The sequence below is a fragment of the Rhinatrema bivittatum genome, chromosome 3 (assembly GCF_901001135.1).
Source record: "Rhinatrema bivittatum chromosome 3, aRhiBiv1.1, whole genome shotgun sequence".
NCBI classification, from domain to species: domain Eukaryota; kingdom Metazoa; phylum Chordata; class Amphibia; order Gymnophiona; family Rhinatrematidae; genus Rhinatrema; species Rhinatrema bivittatum.
In genome coordinates, this window is record NC_042617.1 from 337,475,572 (window position 1) to 337,501,219 (window position 25,648).

Genomic DNA, 25,648 nt, shown 5'->3' on the forward strand with positions numbered 1-25,648 from the left:
TTAGGAATGAATATGTATTCCTATTGGCTGCCCTCTTATTTATTCATGTTACCAAGTTTCCTACTGACAGTATATGGGGGATGGGAAATGGAAACAGTTGGTAGCTTGACAAAACAAGTAATGTGATCAGTCAATGTGACTAGAACTTGTGCCCTAACCCTGATACCAGGGGTATTGTGATCTTCCTGCACACAGTGCCCTATCCCTATTAATACCAGGCGTGTTGTGATCTTCCTGCAAACAGTGCCCTATCCCTAATACCAGGGGTGTTGTGATCTTCCTGCACACAGTGCCCTATTCCTGATACTGGGGGTGTTGTGATCTTCCTGCACACAGTGCCCTATTCCTGATACCGAGGTTGTTGTGATCTTCTTGCACACATCCCGATATCAGGGATAGGGCACTGCATGCAGGAAGATCACAACACTCCTGGTATTAATAGGGATAGGGCACTGCATGCAGGAAGATCACAACACTCCTGGTATTAATAGGGATAGGGCACTGCATGCAGGAAGATCACAACACCCCTGGTATCAGGGATAGGGCACTGTGTGCAGGAAGATCACAATACCCCGGAGGAGTGAGGGTCAGGCAGCTCCCCCCTGTCTGTGAAGCCAGCCTCTCACTAGTAATGCAGGGAGGGAGCTGTCTCAGACTTCACCATCCTCCCCCCCCCCCCCCCTCACCCACACACCATTCACTAGCTGGGACATGGGGGAAGTCAGGAGTGAGGGTCAGGCAGCTCCCCCCTGTCTGTGAAGCCAGCCTCTCACTAGTAATGCAGGGAGGGAGCTGTCTCAGACTTCACCATCCTCCCCCCCCCCTCACCCACACACCATTCACTAGCTGGGACATGGGGGAAGTCAGGAGTGAGGGTCAGGCAGCTCCCCCCTGTCTGTGAAGCCAGCCTCTCACTAGTAATGCAGGGAGGGAGCTGTCTCAGACTTCACCATCCTCCCCCGCCCCCCCTCACCCACACACCATTCACTAGCTGGGACATGGGGGAAGTCAGGAGTGAGGGTCAGGCAGCTCCCCCCTGTCTGCGAAGCCAGCCTCTCACTAGTAATGCAGGGAGGGAGCTGTCTCAGACTTCACCATCCCCCCCCCCCCCCTCACCCACACACCATTCACTAGCTGGGACATGGGGGAAGTCAGGAGTGAGGGTCAGGCAGCTCCCCCCTGTCTGTGAAGCCAGCCTCTCACTAGTAATGCAGGGAGGGAGCTGTCTCAGACTGGTATCAGGGTTAGGGCACTGTGTGCAGGAAGATCACAACACTCCTGGTATTAATAGGGATAGGGCACTGTAAGAGATGACTGTAGTAGATTGAATAAAGATCTGATGTTTCTGCTCTCCTCACACCAAACAAAAACAACACACAAGCAGAGAAGCCCTTCTTACAAAGCTGAGCTAGTGAGTTAAGTAGGAGGAAAAGTAAACATACTGGTGCCAGTGTGGCTACTTAAAAAATACACTTACCAACAATCAATTACATATATTTGAACTGTGTACAGTTCCAGCCAGGACCACCTTTCTAAAATGCACAGTGATTGGCAAATTCAACATGCACTAGCATTTCAGGTGCCTGCTAACAAAAATAATAAACAAACAAGTTCTAGTCACGTGAGTGCTGATCATTACATTACTTTTTTTGTCAAGCTTCCAACTGTTTCCATTTCACATCCCCCCAACCATATTGGTAACATCAATTGATAAGAGCACAGCCAGCCAATAGGAATACATACATACATATTCATTCCTAAGTGACCTTTACTGACCTGGGAAGTGTGAACACTTTGTTTCATTTTCTGTTGGTGTTCGTTAGTTTCCAGTTCCATTTCCCATCCCCCCAACCATCACCTCAGTGGTAACCTTGGTAATATCAATAGATAAGAGGGCAGCCAGCCAATAGGAACACATATTCATTCCTAACTGACCTTCAGTGACCTGGAAAGTGTTTATTTGTATCATTTTCAGTTAGTGCGCACTAAATCGAGTTAGTGCGCACTAACGGGGAGTTAGTGCGCACTAACTCGAGTTAGTGCGCACTAACACGATTTAACGATTTTTAACGATAAATCGTTAGAATTTCTATTGTATCGTGTTCTATAACGATTTAAGACGATATAAACATTATCGGACGATAATTTTAATCGTTGAAAAACGATTCACATCCCTACTTCCCTATCATAATAAAGTGCGCGCTTAAACGCATTGCTGACACATTTCTTAGGGTAACCTCGTTGCTTAAAAGCTTCGACAAGCATATTGGATTGTGATTTGAAAAGTTGATTATTCGAACAATTCCGCTTATAACGCAAAAATTGTGAAAAGGGCAGGCTGTTCTTCAAAGGAACAGGATGAGCACTATTGTAATGTAATATCGTGTTACGGTCCATAGGTTTTTTGAAAACACTTGTAGTTAACTCTCCTAAAGACGATTTCTGTAATGTAACATCCAAAAATGAAATTTCTTTGTAACTGTATGACATCACAAATTGGATGTTTTCATCACATGAATTAATCCATTTTTCAAATGATAATAATTCCTGCTCATTGCCACTCCAGATAATAAAGATGTCATCAATGAAGCGTTTATAAAACAGAATTTTTAATGCAAAGGGAGAATTCTCCACCCATGTTGTCTCAAACTTAGCCATGAATAAATTTGCAAGAGATGGGGGCCATTGTGCACCCATTGCTGTCCCCGATATTTGTTGGTAGAATTGATTTTGAAAAACAAAATAATTCTTTTTAAGAGCTAAGGTAGCCAATTGCAAAATAAATTCAGTTGGAACTCGCTGTGGACGTTGCCTTCTGTTTAAAAATGACTGAATAGTTTGTAATGCTGCATTCTGAGGTATTGACGTATATAAAGATTTTATATCTAATGTCACTAACCATTTGTCCTGTACATCTTCTAATATGGGTTCTAACATCTGTAGAAAATGCGTGGTGTCACGAATGTAAGATGGACATTGTGGGACAAATTCTCTGAGGAAACAATCTGTAAATACTGATAAGGGCTCTAACAAAGAATCATTTGCCGAAATAATCGGTCGACCCGGAGGTTTAATTAATGTCTTATGCACCTTCGGTAGAATGTAAATAGTGGGAATTCTCGGTTCCTTTGGATTTAGAAACGTATATTCCTTATTGGTCAGATAACCCATTTCTTTTGCTTTATTAGTTATTAGGGGTGTGCATTCGTTTTGAACTTAAATGGAAAACGCAACTTATTTTTTTTTTAACTTAAAAAAAAGATGAGGCGTAAACGATCGGATTTCCAACTTATTCAACATAGCTATGTTGAATACGTTGGTCAGGAGGCCCCCCCAAGCTGGCCAAAAGTTCCTTTTGAGCCCAACAAGGGTTCCGGGAGCGAACCCGAGGGGAATCACGTGACGCCGCGTCACTCCGACGTGGCGCCGACGTCACGTGATTCCCCTCGGGTTCGCTCCCGGAACCCTCATTGGGCCCAAAAGGCACTTTTGGCCAGCTTGGGGGGGTCAGGAGGCCTCCAACCAGTGCATAATATAACTCAGTTCTCCAAGTGTAAGAACAACACACAGTCACTTGGATGTGATAAAATCTATATTTACAAGGTTCTACTTCAGCTAAATACAGAATACAAATGTTCATTTCAAATAAACCATTGTACAAACTTTAAAAATTACACTTGGAAAAAATAGATAATTTTTTCAAGATAAATTAGTTCAGTTTATATTTTATGAAAGTTATTTTGGATTATAGCCGATGTCATGGATCTGCTTAGAATAGAAGATGCACTTCGCATCCTGGATAGTAGAATGGTAGGAATTCAACAAAGCGTGATACTTCATTAGATCATCGCTTGAGCAATATTTATGTCATTGGCATTCCTTCTGACGCAATTGAGATTTGAGGGATCTGACTTCAGGGGTCAGCCATGAGTGGAACCTCTTTGTAGCTTTACATTTCACTACTAAGGGGGCAACATTATCAAGTGAGTCTATCGACAAGGAGGGCCAGCTACAAATACCTTCATCAATATTAGTTGGGCAAAAAGACTCAAATTTAGAACTCACTACATCTCAACTTTACTACTAATGCCAGTCTCAGTACTTGCATTGGGACTGTTTCTGTACCTTTCTGCCACATCTTCTTGGTCTCTGATTGCATCACTTGGTACTTAAGGATCTTAGCTTTCTCCATACGATCCACAGAATGGTTGCTGGGTACTGACACCTTATCAGCAATGCCATTCTTGTGTTTTTCTCCTTCACCACAATATCTGGTTTTCACAGATCAATCTTCCTGTCAGTGGTAATAGGAATGTACTAGGCTATCACAACTTCTTTATTCTCTTCTCTTCTGTTATGGTTGTGTTCCCAGCAATTTTTTTGGTACATTAATGTTATAATATATTACAATAATACATAGTAAATACAGGTATACAGGCCTTCTGACATCAGCATGTCATAACCAAAATGTAGTCCCAATGAATCATTTCTCTGGGCCATTACTGGACTGGTCTGTGATGGAAACCTGCTGACCAGACACAGTTATGATCCCTTTTCACTGAGCTGATTTGTGTTGAACTACAATGGTCAGTCAGAGCCACTATGGGTCTGACTCATGACCAAGGGATTTGCAACCAGGTTACAATTATTTTTTAATCATTTAAAATAAATAAAGCAAAATATGGGGTTTTATATCAGAGTGGTAATAAAGCCAGGATCTGGCATGGCCTTGCTACTTTTATATGCCCCAGCGACTTCTCAGTGATCTCATCAGTTCTAGAAAACTTTGCTGTTTAAAGGAAAATCTTGCTTCCTTGCTCAGGCAAGGCTTTAAAAATTTAGATCTGGCATGTGACACCAGGTATGCGAGAGAATCACCTTGGAAAAAAACGGAATAATGTACTTAATAAGTTGTTATGCTGGAAACTCTATAAAAGCTGTCTCACATGATGGCCTTTTGGGCCCAACGAGGGTTCCGGGAGCGAACCCGAGGGGAATCACGTGACGTCGGCGCCACGTTGGAGTGACGCGGCGTCACGTGATTCCCCGCGGGTCCGCTCCCGGAACCCTCGTTGGGCCCAAAAGGCACTTTTGGCCAGCTTAGGGGGGTCAGGAGGCCCCCCCAAGCTGGCCAAAAGTTCCTTTTGAGCCCAACGAGGGGTCCCGGAGCGAACCCGAGGGGAATCACGTGACACCGCGTCACTCCGACGTGACGCCGACGTCACGTGCTCCTTGCAAAGGAGTTCAGGAATGGCGTCCTGACCCCGCTGGACCACCAGGGAGTTTTTGGTAAGTCTTGGGGGGGGGGGGGAGATTAAGGTGGGTGAGGGGTTTCAATTTTTATTTGCACATATGGACATAGACTCAACTTATGGAATTCTCCATATGTCCATATTGACCGCAAATGGGACCCCCTTTCGACTTATGGACTTATGAACTTAAACTTTTGGTCTGCACATCCCTATTAGTTATTTGTAATATTTGTTTCTGTAATTGTTTAGTAGGATTACAAGACAATTTAATATAGCTAGTGTCATCTTCAATTTGTCTGTGAATTTCTGCAATATAATCTGTTCTGTTCATCAGAACAATTGATCCACCTTTATCAGCCTCCTTTATTATCAGATCTCGTCTTTTTGATAAGGAAAAGAGGGTTTTTCATTCTTTCTTGTTTAAATTGCAGCAAAACTTGTCATTTTTATCTTCCAAAGCTTTGACATCTTTTGTGACCAATTGACGAAAGGTATCAATGTATGGATGTATTGGTCCTGGCGGTAACCATGAAGAAGGATTATGAACAACACTCATATCTGAACTGAATGCAGATGATTGAAAATAATTTTTTAACATCAATTTGCGGACAAATTTTTGCAGATCTACCCGGAATTGGAATGAATCATGTGCTTCTGCTGGAACAAAAGATAAACCCAGAGATAAAATATTTTCTTCTTGGGAGTTTAATGTGATGTCTGAAAGATTTATTATCACTTTTTCTTGCCCCTCATTGACCCTCGGGAACGGGTTACCACGTAATTGAAATCCGTGTTCTTGCGGTCTTTCCATGTTATTTTCCCTCTTCTTGCTTGAAAGTTGCCTCTGTCGAAAAAAGTATTCTCAGGAGTGTTATCTGTTGTTTCTTCTTCTGAGGAGGAGCCTTCAGATGAATTGTTGAATGCCGGTGGTCTTTTTTTCTGTTTAGGATGCATCCACGAGTAAATACTGCCACTGCTATTACTGGCATTAGTAGCATGGGATATACTTAGTTTTTGGGTACTTGCCAGGTACTTGTAGCCTGGATTGGCCACTGTTGGAAACAGGATGCTGGGCTTGATGGACCCTTGGTCTGACCCAGTATTGCAATTTCTTTTGTTCTTATGTAGGCCATAGCCTCAGTGGCTGGCAACAGAGACCACTATCCACCCTCCAGTAAATGAAACCCCTGCAGAAATTGCAGTCACATAATAGCTTAAAGAGCCCATCAAGGTCATGGAAATATTGGCTACAAAAGGCTGCTACCTGGCCAGGTCACCTAGCATTTTCTTTCCTCCCTGCCAACCATCATGCTGAGTTAATGTTATTCTCAGTGGAAGTCCACATCATTCATGGCTGGTACCAGAATTGTTAGAAAAGTTAGTCTTACTTAAGATAAACCTCCCTCTGCTCATTTTCTCTGAATGTGCATGCGAATGGCAGAAAAACTGAGTGCACAGCTACACCGGCCCAATGCCCACACTTTTTGGCTTCATCAGCTTGCTGTGATGTTATCAAGTGACACTTTTACTGCTGTCACCTGACCTTATCTTCCTGCTTTGACTTTTCCCTTGCTGTACTGGGGTGTTTTGCAAAAAGAGAAACATTAGTAAATAAAAACCTTCTCTTCCCCTGCCCCTCTCTAGATGCCTTTGAATCTTGGAGCCCTGCTGCTGCTGCCCACCTCCTCATCATGTCCTGTCTCTCTTCTAGATCAGTTATTTGCTGTGTTGTTAGGCCACTGTTGCTGTCTGATCTGCTCTTCCTGACCTACCTCTCTCTGAGATGAGCACTTTGCTGATGCCTCTCTTCTTGCTGTCTTAAATATCAGTGTCTAAGAATGCTGATGGCTCTCCTCTGCACTCTGTGTCACTCTGTGTCTTGGGGTGTTGATGTTGCCTTACCTTTCACTGGAATCTACATGCCACTGTTTGCGCTGCCGCTCCCCTCTCATGGCCATTTCAGATGCTCATGCTGTAGTATGTGCTACTTTCTCCCCTCCTGGTGTCTTGGGGTGTTCATGCCACTGTTGTTGGTAGGGATGTGCATCGTTTTTTTGACGAATTAAAATATCGTACAATATTTCTTAATTCATCATGTATAGATAAAACCAATAAAAGATCACATTTTCCATGAATTTTCTGGAAAAAAACATTTTTTCGGTTTAGTGCAGAAATGATTCGCCATGAAAAAAAAAATACCGAATCGTGGGAATACGAACTTTTCCCGTGGCTACACGAAAATGAAAGCGGAAACGATTGCCGGCATGATGCACATCTCTAGTTGTTGGTGCCCTTTGCCCTTCTCTTGGTAGTCTTGGGGCCTTCGTTCCACTGTTAGTGCTGCTTTATCCCTGTCTCTGTACCTTGGGGAGTTCCTTCTACCTTTGCTGCTGCTTTGCTTCTCTAGTGGAGCCTTGGGGTGTTCGTGCCATTGTTGGTGTCACTTTTCCTCATTCTTGGTATCTTGGGCTGTTGTTCCCTCTGCTGCTGATGCCTGACTGCAAGTTTCATTAAACATGGATAGAAAACCCCAATGTTAGAGTTCAAAACAGGATGCATTGCTTTCTTCAATGGTATTAAATGAAATGACATAATATAATAAATGAATGAACTTGAGATCTGAAACAAAAACAATGAATAAAAATTGTCAAATGAACTGAAATAATGAACCAAACAGATGTTTTTCTGTGCACATCCCCAAGTGTACAGTGTTTTATAATATTCAGCTAACATTCTGCTTTTTGACTAGACTTAGTCATCGCCACTCCAAAACTTATTTTAATGTTATTAATTTTCTTTTAATTATTATTCTTTTCAGTTGCCAAAACAGTCATTTGTTCATCTTGTTGGCAGGACATAAAAATGCCTTTCTGTCAGCTTTAAATAATGTGCTGTCTGAGAGGTTTCTAATGAATTAAGGCCACCTCTTACACTTATTAGTCTGTTCAATGTATCACCATCCTTTTTATCACAGGAATTTCCTCTAGCTGCATGAGCTTGGCTTTCAGTGTAATCACCCTAGCATATTTTTTTTTTAACATAGCCACAGATAAGAATTTAATGAGGTCCATAAACTTACCTGATCCATAAACTTATCCAGCAACTTAGCCTATGCCCCGCTGCTGAATATTTATTTATTATTTTATTTATAGGTTTTTATATACCGACAACAGTTTGCTCATCGTGTCGGTTTACAGATAACTTAAAATGTTTTGGCAGTGCCATTACATTGAACAATAACTATGCATACAAGAGAAATACATGATAATATGGAAACTGGGTAACTATTTACAGGGTACGACGGTTCCTCAACCGGGTAGCGGATGAGGAAAAAATCAGCAGGAGCACATTGTAAGGGTAATACATGGAAAGCACTATAAAACAGCTCAGGAGGTCAACGAGAAGAAGGTTATTGTGGGAAAAAGTCAGCGGGAGCACATTGTAAAGGGTAATACAGGGAATGCACTATACACAGCTTAGGAGGTCATCGGGAGGATGGTTATTGTGGGAAGGGTAGGCCTGTAAGAATAGCCAGGTTTTTAGTTTTTTTTTTAATTTGGGTGTAGATGTTTCAGTGCGCAAGTCTGGGGGCATAGAGTTCCACAGGGTGGGGCCGGCCAGGGAAAAGGCTCTGTTCATTGTGGAAATAAGTTTCGTAGATTTGATAGAGGGGGTGCGGAGTGTCCCTTGGAGGGCAGTACGAGTAGGTCTAGTAGATGTGCGGATAAGCAGTGGGGGGTTGATCCAGTCGGTGTTTTCGTTGATGATGCTTTTATGAATGAGGGAAAGAACTTTGAAAAGGATACAAGATTGTATTGGTAGCCAGTGGAGTTCGATAAGGGTAGGAGTGATGTGGTCACGTTTTCTGGAGTTAGTAAGGATACGTGCTGAGGCGTTCTGTTGGAGTTGCAACGGTTTAGTATGTAAAGCAGGGAGACCAAGGAAGAGAGCATTACAGTAGTCTATTTTGGAAAAGATAATAGACTGTAGTACTGTGCGAAAGTCAGTGAAGAATAAGAGTGGCCGGAGTTTTTTGATGGTTTGTAATTTGAAATAGCAGTCAGAAAGGATAGATTTAATGAAGGGTTTGAGAGAGAGCTGGTTGTCAATAAGGACGCCAAGGCTACGGGTGTGGGAGGGGAAGAGCGTGGTGGAGTACGCAATGGGAATGGAGGGAGAGGAATGTCTGTTAGAGATGATGAATATATCCAGCTATCTGAAACTTAACTGGCTAAATTTATTCTGCTAACTTTAGGTCAGGTGTACAGGCTTACCAGAGTTAATTGGATAAGTTATCTGGCTAACTCTTCCTAATTATGCCCCTGGAATGTCCCTGACTTATCGGGCCAAATTTTAGCTGATAAAACGTTATCCGAGTAGAATTTACCAATATACCGTATTTTTCGCTCCATAAGACACACTTTTTTTCCCCCAAAAGTAGGGGGAAAATGTATGTGCGTCTTATGGAGCGAAAAAAAAAAAAAAACTAAAAATCTAACAAACCCCCCCCCCCCCTCCTGACTCCCCCAAGACCTGCCGACTTAATTTACTACAACCCCCCACCCTCCTGACCCCCCCAAGACCTGCCAAACGTCCCTGGTGGTCCAGCGGGGGTCCAGGAGCGGACGGGAGCGATGTCCTGGGCTTGGGCCGTCGACTGCCAGTAATCAAAATGGCACCGACGGCCCTTTGCCCTCACTATGTCACTGGGACCGACCAATGGCAGTGGTAGTCCCTGTGACATAGTAAGGGCAAAGGGCCGTCGGCTGCCAGTAATCAAAATGGCGCCGACGGCCCTTTGCCCTCACTATGTCACTGGGACCGACCACTGCTATTGGTCAGTCTCAGTGACATGGAGAGGGCAAAGGGCTGTCGGCGCCATTTTGTTTACTGGCAGCCGACGGCCGAAGCCGAGGAGATCGCTCCCGGACCGCTCCTGGACCCCTGCTGGACAACCAGGGACTTTTGGCAGGTCTTGGGGGGGGGTCAGGAGGGTGGGGGGTTGTAGTAAATTAAGTCGACAGGTCTTGGAGGTGGGTCAGGAGGGTGGGGGTTGTTAATTAATTTAAAGGGTTGGGATGGGGGTTTTTTGGGGGGGAGGGGTTCCCAGAGAAAGAAAAGTTTTCTGATCTGGGGAGTGGACTGAAATGGCCCTCCCCAGACCCGAAAACAAAATGGGGAGAAAAAAAAAAAGCTATGCACTCCCCTAATTTGCTCCATAAGACGCCCAGACGCAGAGCCGGTTTAGCACAATTTTTTTTTTATTTTTTTATTTTCCCCCTCTGAATCCTAGGTGCGTCTTATGGTCAGGTGCGTCTTATGGAGCAAAAAATACGGTAAGTGCCCAAATATTCATTTATCCTAATAACTTCTGAGTTACCAGCTAAATGCTTCTGAATATGGATTTCAATGTGTCCTGCAACACAGATTCGGCAGAATCGCATGCTGTGAATAAACTAATTTCATTATTATGATTAAATTCTATATTCTCTTCTCGGACATTCAAGAGGTTCTTTTTGAATGTAATGATCTGTAGGATTCTTACCAGATACAAATGTCTCTTTCAGCAAGAACATGTAAGTAGTGGTGAAAGCTTGTGGACTGAGTCATCTGCCAAACACTCCCCTATAAATTGTACCAAAATAGTTCACTCCAAATTTTTAATATATTGATATGTAGAGTTTTTGAAACAATTGGGTTGTTGCAGAGTTGAGTTGACAGTCGGAGGGCTGTGCTTGAATGGAGAAAGTGCAAGTTTATAAGTAGAGAAACCATTTTAAAATGCCATTTTTGTTGATAAAACTGTATTAATTCCACTCCTGAACCCCCTATATTATCTGGCTCAATTATAGACAGAAAATGAGTTGTCTATAATTTAGTTGGAAATGTGACCAAAAATATTCTAAAACTGGCATTTAGTCCTATAGCTTGTGAGTTATTCAGATTAATCCTGCTGCATATTGACCCCTAAATGTTTCCTGGCATTGGAAATATGAGCATTTGGGGACAGAAATATACAGCATTTTATCAACTGTGTGATATTTTATAAAATACTTGCATAAATCACAACGCATCCACTCATCTACACAAATTGTGTACCACAGACTATTTTGAACATTTGGCGCTACATGTTAAAAATGAAATAAAAGAAACAATGCCTCTCCACCCAAGCCAGACCATGGAGTCTGTAATATAGAAAGGAGTGGCAGTGATCCCCAGTCACTCCTGCCCCACCAGTTCCTGGTTTGAAAATGTCACCAGCTGGCTCTGAGGTTGCTGTCATTTTGTTTTATAGCCGTACTCTATAAAACAATATGGCGCCGGTCTCAGGACTCGCTGGCACCATTTTCAAGTTTGGTTCCAGAAGAGCAGGAGCGATGGGGACTGCTCTAGCCCCTTTCTACATCAAAGATGCCCACAGAAGGGATAAGTGTAGTGTGAGGAAGGCTTAGTGGAAGGTAGGGGTGATGGGTACATTTTGCTTTTCATTTTTTTATTGACTTTCGCAAACAAAAGTCAATGAAAAATTATTGAATTTCAGGAGAGGGGAGCACTGAGGGGGGTTTTTTGCCTTTTTCATTTCATTTAAAATGAATGAACACCCCTAATGAGCACGAGTCCTTCATTCCAAGTTTGTTTGTTTTTTAGCAGTGTTTACTTGTATGTTTTATGGTCGTCCCTGGAATGGAAGACATGCCCCCTTTTGTAGGTACAGCTGTGTGCATTGCAGGTAGACGAAGCAGCTGTTGTCTGAGAGGAGGAGGAGGAGTCTTCAGTCTCCTATGCATGGGAACCCAGCACCCCTCCTCCCTCACTACAATAGGGCCAAAAGCAAATAAATGCTTGAACAATCAGAACATGTTAAAAATTACAATTTTATTATTCTCTTATAACTGTGATGTCCCAGTTGTTCTTTTATGGGGTGATAGTGGTGTGTAGGATTGCTGGGTGTAAGACTAGTGTATGGGTGTATGTGTAGGATGTCGGTGCAGGTAGTGTCAGTATGAATGGTTATGGGAGCATGAGGCATACATGACAAGGAGGGTTATGTGTGGTTTGTGAATAGGTTGGCACTCTTATTAGTAATGGTTGAACAAGCCAGTTTTGAAAAGATGAATGCCAAAATCTCTGATCAATATGTGTGGTATTATTCCTCTAAACGCAGCAAGATGTAGCTCTGAAACAGGGCCCTTTAAAATGTATTTATTTATTTATTTGAAATATTTATTACCTGCCCTTCCTACATTCAGTCTCATTCTATTTATGAACAGAGTATGAGGTCGAATGGTATGGACCAGATCCCTTAATTTTATAAGTGAGGAAAGGAAAAAGTTAAAAAAAAATAAATATAGGAGATGATAAGAGCCATAGAGGAAAAGGAAGGCTTGGATGAGCTCCTGCTCTGAGCAAGAATAAATAATACTGAAAATGGAGCGCTCCAGGAGACAAATGAAAGCAATGCAGAAATGTGAGTAATTAACCCCTCATAGGTCAAGAGACAGAGCAGAGCATTAGTGGAACATCTCTGATAGCTTCACAAACTGTGCAGCCTGAAGTTCCTTTTCGTTGCCATGACAATTATTCACTTGCCTGAAATAGATGCAAATAAATCCTTTGTTAGTAGATATTTGGAGAGAACCTGATATTCAACACTGTTCACCAAATGGAGGCCAAAGATGGCAGGACTGAATGGTGTTTAAATTCTATATTCAGTAACATACAAGGTATAAATAAGAACCAGAAGTTTTAATTTCATGAGTCAGTCAAGAATAAAATAAAAAAATGAGTGTTGCCATGCACAATAACCTACTGGTTTTATTTCACATTTAAGGAGTGTTTCTGTTGATAAGGTTTCAACTAATACTATTTGATTTGCTCTAATAAATCATCACAAAATGGTTTGGCATTTTCCACTTATGATATGAAAATGTTTATTACTACATTCATTCCTGGAAATATGAGTATGCTTTGAACTACAAACTTAGTGCAAACAGGCAAGAAAAGGTTTGTACATGACCCAATGCTTTTGTAATGCATTACCATTCAAAGTCTAATATGTCCCTTCTGCATTGGTCTGCAGGGCTCTGAAAACTGATGAATAATATAGTGTTCTCCAATAAGAACATTTTGTAGTCCAATAAAGATATTATGGTCCCTGAAATAAACAGCTCTATGAGCTAGAAATTTCAGCCTAGGTCAACTGATTCTAAGACTAGTATTACATTTTAGAGTGGAAATCTATTGAACCCAAGGGAAGATCTCTTGCATAACAAGATGTAAACCAGAAATGAAGGCTATGGACTCTATGGCCAAGGAGGAGAGTAGATCCTCCCCCAGTTTAAAAAAGGTTTTGTTATTAAGTTAATGAGTCTCTCCCCATTTTATAGCCATGACGTTTTATGGTGGTGGTGGTAGTGGTGGTGGTGGTGGGGGGGTTTGAATGGAGCACTCTCTATATATATTAATTTAGTTAGATTTATATTCTGCCTTTCAGCCACTTCAAAACATATTACATTCAGTACTGTACCTTAGTATAGCCACAGAGTCATTTTATAGAGAGTTAGTCTAAAAAAAGATTATAACGATTCTTCCAACCAACCTCTCTGACAATATGTTCAGTGATAGCTTACATTGTTTCTCACCCCTAAACACCGTGGTGCACTGTGTCTCCCCCACCTTCTAAACCTTGGATCAGATGCCTTAGTCCTTAGCTGTGAACATTCCTAATAATCGAATCACCAACTATGATGGCTGACCTAACCCTTCCCTCCTGGGCAGTAGCTCTTGGAGACACATCCTTGGTGCAAGAGAACAATGTATCACCTGGAGAGCAGGTCCTTGCTACAGGATCATTTCCTGCTGCACCAAGTTGATGCTCTCTGATCATGAGACCTTCTTCCTCCAAGGCAGCACCAGGGCTGCCAGTCTGAAGTTGGGACTTGGCTACTATGGCCCTGAAGGTCTCATCTATATACCTCTCTGCCTGCCTCAGCTCCTCCAGGTTCTGCCACTCCAGCCTCCAGAGATCGCACTTGTTCTTGGAGAGACAGGAGCTCTTTGCATCAGATGCACATGTACAACTTCTCACCGGCAAGTAAAAAAATCATATATGTGACACTCGATGCAGAAGACTGAGGGGGCCCTCTTGCTGCTGGATGTCTGCATTCATCTTAAATGTGTTCAGTTCCTAGTTAAGTTTTAGGTTGCTATGGGAATAGGACTATGTACAATTAGGGGGTTCTTTAAATGTATTAGTGTCTTCACTATGGGGTAGGTTTTATAAATCTATGTGGGCGCGAACAAAAGTACGCCGGATTTTATAAGATACACGCAGCTACACGATATTAAGTCGGTGGTCCCAAAAGTTACAAATAGTTAAAAATTAAAATTTTAAATGGGCCCGCAGCTCGCGGGTTGAAAACCGGATGTTCAATTTTGCCGGCGTCCGGTTTCCGAATCCGTGGCTGTCAGCGGGTTTGAGAACTGAAGCCAGCAAAATTGAGCGTCGGCTGTCAAACTCGCTGACAGCCGCCTCTTCCATGTCCCTAGCGCCTCTTTTTACCGTGGGCCCTTATTTAAATAAATTAATTTACTGAATCGCGCGCACAGGAGAGTTGCCTGTGCGCACTTCGGGAGAGCGGGTGCTCGCCCGCTCTCCCACGATTTTTACTGTATCGACCCGTTTGTGAACTTCAGCAAATCACTTTATCCTCCATTTCCTCATGTACAAACTTAGGGGTGACTTTTAAAAGCCTGGCGTGCACATTAATAAGGAAATGTGCAAATAAGTCAGGCACACATCAAGCAGATTTTAAAAGTCGCCGAGATACGTGCATATCTCCCAAAGCACATACATCACAAAAGTTTTCAAAAAGGGTTGGGGTGTGGACATGGGCGATTTGGGGCATGAACCAGAGATGTGTGCGTAAATATTTACATGACCCTGCGCGACCCCGAGGTCTCCTGCCGCTTGACTTTACTTCTGCTACGGATTGTGTAAGTTAAAAATGAAAGAAAACTAGGCAGATCTTCAGAGTTTTAAGGGTTGGGGCTAAATGAGAGGAGTCAAGGCTATTAAACTAGGGGGGGTTGGAGGACCTCTCTCTTAACTTGGTAAACTGGGGATGAATGGTAAAATTGGGCATTGCGTCAGCACGCACACCTTTAAAATCCCCAGATTTACATGGTACAAGCGGGATTTGCGCACACATGTGCGCGCCCACTTATAATTTGGCTCACATGTACGCGTGGCCAGACTGTTTTATAATATGCGAGCATATTGTGAAATGGATGCATCTCTGTGCATGGGCTGACATATGCAGGCAAATGTGCGAACGTGTGCTGGTTTGAATGTTACCGTCCCTGACTGTAAGCTATATGGGGATAGGGAAATACTTATAGCACCTGAATATAATCCACTGTGAAGTACCTGAAAAGCAGAATATAAAGTTAAATAAATAAATATGGCTTGAGAACGGGAAATAATTGTCAATCATTTTTGGATTCAAGCCAGGATTCTTTAGGATAGATTTGAAGATTGCTTCTTTTTTTTAAGACAGCAAGGCAGGGAACCTTAAGTTAGGATGGTATTTATTATATTGGTTAGCCAAGGAGTTAGGTCTTGTTTCAGGATAAGATTAATCTGTGGGGGAATAGGGAATAAGGTCTAAAAAGCTCCCAGGTTGGCTGATTCCCTGGATGATCCTCTCTACATCCTGTGAGGAGACTATTAGACTAACCTAAAGTCAGACAGTGAAGTATATTTGGGAAGAAGTGGGATTGGACCCGCCCAGGTAGGAGTTACAATGATATTACTCATGGGGTGGACTAGGTCCGGGCTAAAGGGAGTGGAGGTGGGAATAAAGTTGTCAAAGGAGGAACGAAGAGCTTGAATATTTTTCCCAAGTATTGATTGGCTGAATGTCATTTCAGAACATGCTAGGGAGGTAAAGTTCCTAGAAACCTGAATTGACTGCTTCATGCAGCAGCTGCTCATGGAACCAAAAAGAGGAGAAATTACTTTAGGACTAGTTCTCTTTCGAACATCGAGCATGGTACAAAAGTCAAAGATAGTGGATGCACTTGGCTAAATTTGACATATTCACTGGCAGGAGGATACTAGGTAAAACTACAGCAGAAGCAATTTTTTAAAAGAAGCCTGCCACAAAATGAGGAAACTAGTTAGAAAAATACTAAAAGGAGAGTGGATATTATTTAATAATTACTCACAACAAAAGTGACCAACTTTAGAGAGGGAAATAGCAATAAACTATTACCTCATACAAAACTTGTAAAAGTTGTAAAAGTTGGTCACTTTTGTTGTGAGTAGTTATTGGAGAGGTGGTTGCTTCTGGTTTTGTGATTTATTATTTAATAATACCATCTTGGAAGTCCAGATTAAAATGTATTCCATGCATTGAAAAAGGTCAAAGGAAAACCAAATGACAGTTGGCATGGTTGAATAGTGAGGTGAAAGAGGCATTTAAAGCCAAAAAGGCATCTTTCAAATAACGGAAAGCAGACCTAAATAAGGAAAATAGGAAACCCCATAATCACTGGTAGGTTATCAGGTGAATTTTCATGCTAAAACGCCAACATACATGCATTTGTCGGCTGGGCGCAAGTAACCCAAATTTTAAAAAGCCACAAGGTACCTGCATATACAACCTTGTACGCATACAAAAATAAGAGGAAGGAAAGGGGTGGAGCATGGTCAGGGCATGGGCATTCTGGGTTGGGGCCTAGACTTATGCGTGTATTTTAAAACTGCTGATCATGGCACATGTCAGCTTGTTATTCACATTCATTCACTGCTGCTCCTGATAAGGAACAAGTCTGTAGGTCTAGAATTTTAGGGCTCTTAAGATAGGGTGAGGGGGCCAAGTCATCCAGGTGGCTTGAGGGATGAAGAACCAGAGAAATCGGGACGACCTCAGTAGTGACTGGGCAAACCGGTGGATGAATTTGAAAAACCGGGAATGACCCTCTCCCGAGCATGTTTTTAAATCTGATTACATATATGAGTTAAAGTCAGCAAAGTCCTATAGAAGACACAAAAAGTGTGATTGCTCAAGTAAGTGCTTAAAACTGGGAGCATATTTGTGCACCATAGACATATTTCAAATATAAAATTCCAGTGCATATGTGCTCACATGCACATACAACAAGTATATGTCCGTGTGCGCACTCCTTTTAAAGTTAAACTTTTAATATAAAGCAGTAACAAGGCATCCAAGAAAGAATTTGAAAAGAAGCATGCCATGGAGATAAAAACTAATAATAAAAAATTTGTCAAGTATATTCAAAGCAAAAAGACTGTGATAGAGTCAGTTGGTCATCTCGGTGACCAAGGGGTCAAGAACACAGGAAAATGGCAGAAAAACTAAGGGGTAGACTTTATAAAGTGCGCGTGCGGATGCTTCCCAGTGCGCACACATGGATGAACGGATTTTATAACATGCGCATGTTATAAAATAAGTGGGCCGCGTGCACATGCACGCCGGATTTTGTAATCCGCGTGCGTATGTGCAGGAGGCACATGCAAGGGGGGGGGGGACGTTCTGCAATATCTGTGCAGTGACGCATTCCGGCCTTCCCCCGTTTCCTACCCACCCACCTACCCTCCCTTCCCCTTCCCCTCTTCTCCCCACCCCCCACCCCCTAACCCCTACCTTTTTCTTTTTTTTTCTTAGTTGCACAACTTACTTCAGCTCCCGAGCTGAAGTAAGTTGCGCGCACCGGCAGCCAGGTCTTCGGGACAGCAAATAATGGCACTGTCCCAGCCCGCCCTGCCCAGAACACGCCCCCCCCCCGGCCCACCCCTTCAAAGAAGCCCAGCACTTGTGTGCGTGCCCAGCTTTATGTGCATGGCCTTTGAAAATTGGCTTGGTGCACAAGGCCCGGTCATGCATATAAAGCCTGGATTTTACGTGCGCAGGGCGTTTAAAATCCGGGCCAAAGTGAATTCTTTGCCTCAGTCTTTATTGAAGAAGATATTGCGGACATACCAACACAAGAAACACTCTTTGATGGCAATGATTCTCAGCAATTAAATCAAATCACGGTAAAACCAAAAGATGATAATTATTAATCTGTAAAGCAATTCATAAATACAGTTAAATACATAAAGATGTAATAGATGAAATTGACAAACTATAGAGTAACAAATCATCAGACCAGGTGGTATTCTCCCCAGCGTTCTGAACTAACTTAAGCATGAAATTGCAAACCTATTGCTAGCAATCTGTAACCTATCATTTAAAACAACCACAGTACCTAAAGACTGGATGGTGGCTAATGTAAGGCCTATTTTTAAAACAGCTCAATTGGTGATCTGGGAGACTAAACACTGGTAAGCCTGACATTTGTGCTGGTAAAATAGCAGACACTATTCTTAAAAACAAAATTGTTGGCTATTTAGATAGATAATGGCTTAATGGGGAAAAGTCAACATGGTTTTAGTAAAGCTAAATCTTGCCTTACCAATCTATTAGATTTTTTGAAGGAATAACTAACTAATCATGTGGATAAAGGTGAGCCAGTTGAGATAGAATCTTTGGATTGCCAGAAAGCGTTTGGCAAAGTCTCTAATGGGAGACTCTTCAAACATAAAAAAGTAATGGGATAGTAAGCAGTGTCCTGTTATGGACTGGTAATTGGTTAAACTAACAAACAGCAGATTTAAAGCAAATCATATAAAATATTTTTCTCATTCTTCACAAAAGCATGCTGTGGAATCTGTTGCCAGAGGATGTTGTCATGGTATTTACCATAGTTTAAAAGAAATTTGAACACGTTTCTGGAGGAAAAGTCCATAAACAATTATTAGTCAGGCGGAGAACGGCATCACTCTCCTTTGAGAATGAGCAACAAGAAATAAATAGATCTACTTTTTGGGATCTACAGGACCCTTCCGACCCAAACTAATTATTATTGGAGACAGAATGCAGGATTCTATGGACCTTGATCTGTATACCATACCTTATGATCTTCTCCTGCCCATTTGCTCTGGGTGCCAAATATCTTCCAATATGGAGAAAGAAGAGAAAAAAGAAGGGGAAGTAAATTGGACTGACTAGAGGGCCCTACAATCTTTCAGATTAATTTTCAAAAGTTGGGCAAGTAAAAAAAAAAAAATTTACACATTTAAAATAGCATTCACGCGAGTATTATCTGTTTTAGAAACCTCAACATACACGCTTAAATCAGGGTCCCTGAGTAAATTGTTTAATGTGGGTACGCGTGAGCTGCTTTGAAAGTTATCCCCCTGCTCACCTGGTCCGTGCTCCAACAGGCCCTAGCCCGGCGTCTCCCGCTGCTGCAGCCAGCCACTGCTGTCCCCAGCGCTCCGTGTCGGCGTCCTCCGCCTCATCTGAGCCTTCGACCTCCCAGGCCGCCCTAGAAGCCTGGCGCAGGGCCTCGGCATCCTCCCGTGATGGGACCACGCCCCTAGGCGTGCGCATGCGGATCCCACTGCCCTTTAAAGAGTCCGTGACAGGCACTCCCTCTGCGGCGCGCCCGGATGATGGCAATTGAGCTTCCTACTTAAAACGAGGCACTGTCCCCAGGACCTCACCTTGGCAAGCGGGTCAACACCTCTGGTGTAGCTAGTTGCCGTCCTATGTTCCTTGATCCTGTGTTGCTCCTGCGTTCCTTGAGTCAGTCCCTGTTCCAGTGCTCCTGTGTACCCGTGGTCCTCTGTGTTCCAGCGTCTGTCCTGATTCCTGCTCCATGTTCCTCCTCTGGTAGTACCTTCTCAGACTGATTCATGGTACTGACCCCTGCTTGCCTGACCACGTTTGACCGCTGCCTGGACCTGACCCCTGCTTGCTTGACCACATCTGACCACTGCCTGGAACTGACCACTGCTTGCCTTTGACTACATTTGACCGCCACCTGGAAATGACCTCTGCTTGCCTATTGACTACGCTCGGACTGATCTCGGAACTGACCCTTGCTTTGGCTGACCACCCTCGGACAGATACCCTGGCTTTGACCCTTGGATACTCTATTCGCTACTTCTGTGATCACCAGATCAGCCTGCTCGGGCGCTGCCCACGGCCTACCTCAAACTAGACCTATAGCTCGCCCAGAGGACTTCCTTTTCCTGTTTCCTTCCAGAGGTCTCCGGTGATCCTTGCTCAGGTCTAGTATATCTTTTCCTCATCAGCCACGCACTTTTGCTTGTGGTGTGCACACCTCTCCGCTACCTCTCCGGGAGACCCTCAGAGGCCCACCTAAGCCCAGACAGTCCAGCTACTCAAGGGCCCAACCTGCAGAAACTCCAGATTGCTATTGGTGAAGCTCCAGCTAGCCTCTATCTCCTTGTGTGCTCCACCTCCTGGTGGCAGGTGCTCTCTGGGCCCGACCAGAAGGCTGTACCAATCCTGCACCAGGCCAAGGGTCCACCTCCCAGCACAACAGTCATATTATGTGTTTCTGAGATTTTAAGCTTCAAACTATACAATTCCCTGCTTTCAGTGCAGCAAACCAGTCCATTATCTTTAAGCCAAACTTTATATTGGTCATGGATTTTTACAATAAAAGCTAGACAAACGATAGCTCTCAGAATTGTATCAGCAGCATGCAGTGAGCAAAAAGAGTACCTAAATAATTATCATACCCCTAGAAAAAAAATTGCATAATTGTCAAATACTGTATCATATAATAAAGCCTTACATATTGGGTGAAAAAATGGGGAATCATTCAACTGGACTGTCCCTTAATTACACTGCTCAGCATGCTTAACAAGAGTTGCATATCAGTCACTTGCATCTATATTTAATTGCTTCAGTATTTTAATAAAAACAGGGCAGTTGATTGATTATTTACCACATGTGTTCAGTCTCTACTGTTCAGTTGTACTGAGCAATTTGCTGTGTTTTGTTTTGGATTTTTTTGAGCCTATGTGATTCCAAAGGTCATGGTTCTTCTTCCCTATATCCTTGATCTAAAAACAAATGGACAAAGAATTGGCACCAGATGATCATCTCATGGAAACGACATTCTCAATGTGGTCACTTTATTAGCATTTGTAGCAAATAGGGATAAACAATCTAGAAAGGTTTTATGAGAAGAGAACATGGATTGATTCACAGGCTGGTACTGAATATGGGGCGGATTTTAAGAGCCCTGCTCGCCTAAATCCGCCCAAATCCGGGCGGATTTAGGCGAGCAGGGCCCTGCGTGCCGGTGAGCCTATTTTACATAGGCCTACCGGCGCGCGCAGAGCCCCGGGACTCGCGTAAGTCCCGGGGTTTGGCTAGGGGGGCGTGTCGGGGGCATGTCGGGGGGCGGGCCCGAACCGCGCGGCGTTTTCGGGGCGTTTCGGGAGCGTTCCGGAGGCGGGCCCGGGGGCGTGGCTACGGCCCGGGACGGTCCAGGGGCATGGCCGCGCCCTCCGGACCCGCCCCCAGGTCGCGTCCCGGCGCGCTAGCGGCCCGCTGGTGCGCGGGGATTTATGTCTCCCTCCGGGAGGCGTAAATCCCCCGACAAAGGTAAGGGGAGGGTTTAGACAGGGCCGGGCGGGTGGGTTAGGTAGGGGAAGGGAGGGGAAGGTGAGGGGAGGGCAAAAGAAAGTTCCCTCAGAGGCCACTCCGATTTTGGAGCGGCCTCGGAGGGAACGGGGGTAGGCTGCGCGGCTCGGCGCGCGCCGGCTATACGGAATTGATAGCCTTGCGCGCGCCAATCCAGGATTTTAGCGGATATGCGAGGCTACGCGCGTATCTACTAAAATCCCGCGTACTTTTGCTTGCGCCTGATGCGCCAGCAAAAGTACGCCTATTCGCGCGGTCTGAAAATCTACCCCTTAGTGAACAATATTTTTAAAAAATTAAATATAAATATATATATATTTATATATATATATATATATATATATATATATATATATATATATGTATATATACACTACTACTAGTTAACATTTCTATAGTGCTACACAACACACGCAGTGCTGTGCAAACATAAAAAAGACAGTCCGGGCTCAATAGAGCTTTCAATCAAATAAGACAAACATACAGGATAAGAGACTTGGTTAAAAGAAAAGAAAGTTAGTAAGGAGTAAAACCAGACAATCAGGCATAAGGTTTAAAAGTGGTTTCAACAAGGTGGATCTTTAGATGGCAAGAGAGGGAGCATGACTCACCATTTCAGGAAGATTATTCCAAGCACACAGCACAGCCAGGTGGAAAGCACAAAATCAGGAATTGGCAGTACAGGAGGAGGGCAAGGATAGGAGTGACTTATCCGATGAGCAGAGTGCAGGAAGAGGGGTGTAGAGAGATGAGAATTAGTGAAATGCCGCAGAGTGAAGGCATTGGTATATATGAACATATATATATACACAGAGAGTGATAGAAAGGGAGAGAAATACATGTATAATAGTGCAAACTACTTTGTAGCCTTGAAAGATATGAGAAAGATATATGTACAGTACAATTGTCTTTCAGTGTATTCTTATGTTTATAAAGAATCAAATCAATCATGGGAAATGTTGTACCCTTGCCTCTATACTGCTCCATAGAAAGGCCACATCTGGAATATTTTGTGCAGTTGTGGTTGCCACATCTCAAAAAGATATAGTTGAACTGGAGAAGGTACAGAGAAGGGTGACCAAAATGAAAGAGGGGATGAAATGGCATACCTAAAAGGAAAGGCAGTTAGGCGAAAAGGCAGCTAAGAAGGAATATGATACAAGTCTATAAAATGATGAATAGAATAAAATGAGTATAAGTAAATTGGATATTTACTCTTTCAAAAAACAAGACTAGGGGGCACGCCATAAATTTAGTAAGTAGCATATTCAAAACAAAACGAAGAAAATTATTTATCACTCAATATACAATTAAGCTCTGGAATTCATTGCCGGAGGATGTGGTACTCATGCGTGTACATCCATCATATTTTATAAAATGCACATGCTGGTGCATGCATATTATAAAATTAGCACGTCCATGTGCACATACTGGGAACTGTGTGCAGATGGACATGCACAGGTCTTAAAACTGAACCCTTAGGAAATAGGCACTACTTATCACTACACGATAGCAGCAAGGGATGTAATTAGGATCTTTCCAGGTACTTGTGACCTGGATTAGATGCTGTTGGAAACAGGATGCGGGTCTTGAAGGACCCTTGGTCTGACCCAATATGGAAATTCTTTTCTTATTATGTAAAGTTGAATTTTATGATTTTTAAGAAATATTATTTACATTCCAGTGGGAGCACTGAGAGGAGAGGCTCACCTTGCTGGTGGCTGAAAGGAATCAGTAAGTTTTGCTTGGGAAACTTTTTTTTAAGTATTGGGGAGAAGTAAACTATTGGTGTATATTATTTAGTGTGTTTGTGCTTTTAATAGTCAGTAAGGCAGCTAATAAACAGAAGTTAGTGTGTTTATTTTTAAATAGTCAGTCAGTAAGGCACCTAATAAACAGCGAGTTTGTATATAAAAAAAAACAAAACAGTAGCCAGAAGCTAGAATTAAGCTAGGAGCAGTGTATACCTAGTTAAGTATCGTATTCAATATAAAATTATCATGTTAACTCATTCCTTACTAAATAACATTGATTCTACTTGGCTATGCACCATGCTGCGTATCTACAAACCTCAAAGAGAACTCAGATCAGCGGGAAAAAACCTATTAGAGGTCCCTCCTATAAAAAATGTGGCACTAAACGTGACCAGAAATAGAGCTTTTTCAGTCGTAGGTCCTATATTGTGGAACGCCTTGCCTGACTCTCTAAGGCATATATTTAATCGGAATGAGTTTAAGAAAGCGTTGAAAACTCATTTGTTCCAAGCAGCATTCAAGGACATTGAGGATACCCATAGCATGCAGACTTTTAGTTGTATCTCCCATTTACAAGTCTTAGAAATTTTCTAGGCCTTGATTTATACCCAGTAATTGGATTTGTGTTGTACTAGACTAACTCTTAATGTAGATCAGTGATACTGATACTTTTGTTTTATTTTTCTGTTCTTTAAGTTTAAAAAAAAAAATAAAATAATAACAGCCAGATTCCTTACCCCATGTCACCTAATTTTATGTTATTGATAATATTATTATTGTATTTTTATTCCTGCTTTATTTTATTTCTATGTGATTTTATTGAAGTTTTTATTTTTTTCTGAATCTAATTTTGTTTCGAAGTATTGTAAACCATTTTGGTCGGCATTTAATGTTGGTAAAACGGTATATAAAAACCATTAAATAAATAAATAAATAAATAAATAAAAATAAAATGTAAAATTGTTGAAAAGTTCAGTTACTCACCTTGGAAAGATGTTAAGGTAGTGTGATTTGGTTTGTTTAGGTACCAACATTTGTTAATCAAGAGAGCAGTGAGTCACTGTGGCTGACTAACTGAAGTGTTAAGGTTATGTGATTGAATTGATTAGGTCCACAACAAATTAGGGAGCAAAACGCTGCACTTCAAACGTACATTAAACAAAGAAAGGAAGGGCAGTGCAGGGGCTACCAGTGCGATTGGTCGGCCCCTGTCACATGGTAGGAGCACAAGATGGCGCCGGCCATCCATTGCTCCTACCATGTGACAGGGGCCGACCAATGGCACCGGTAGCCCCTGTGACATAGTAAGGTCAAAAGCTATCGGCGCCATTTTGAATACCGGCAGCCGAGGGTGTGAGTGCAGGAGATGGCTCCCGGACCCCCTACTGGACCACCATGGAGTTTTGGTAAGTCTTGGGGCAGTCAGGAGGGTGGGGGGTTGTAGTTAATTCAATTTTAGCCGGGAAACAAATAAGAATTAACGCATGAATGTATCGGGGGCCCCCCCTTGCCGAATGCAACATATCTGCCCTCCGATGAATACGAATCCCGAATGCAAAGTATGGCGTCCCTCTGCACATCCCTAGTAATTGGATGGATGGGTAGACTGGATGGGCCACATGGTCTTTTTCTGCCATCATGTTTCTGTTTCTGTGTTTCTATTGCAACCTTTACCTGTGTAGATTTGTGTTTGAAGCTATTTGTTGTACAACAACCTTCCTATGGCAAGAATGTCCTTCTTCTCCATCACCAGTTCCTGACTTCATGCCTTATACCTTGCTGCACCATATACAGGGAATAGATTTCCCAAGTTTGACTGGATTCAAATCCATTCCCAAAACCCATCTGTTTGAGGCTGAATTTAAATCTTAACCCTTCTCTATAATAAATTCATTCCTTCATAGACTTTTGTTTGGCATTTATTTGTTTCTTTAAATGATATATATACCACTTAGACTGAACTCAAAGTGGTTTACAGCATAAAAAAATTTGACAAAATAAGAACATATTAAACAGTACTAAAACACATAAAAATAGAAGATACAATGAAAACAAATTAGGGAGCCAAATAACACTAGATGCTGAGTTGATGAAAAACTAATTGGAA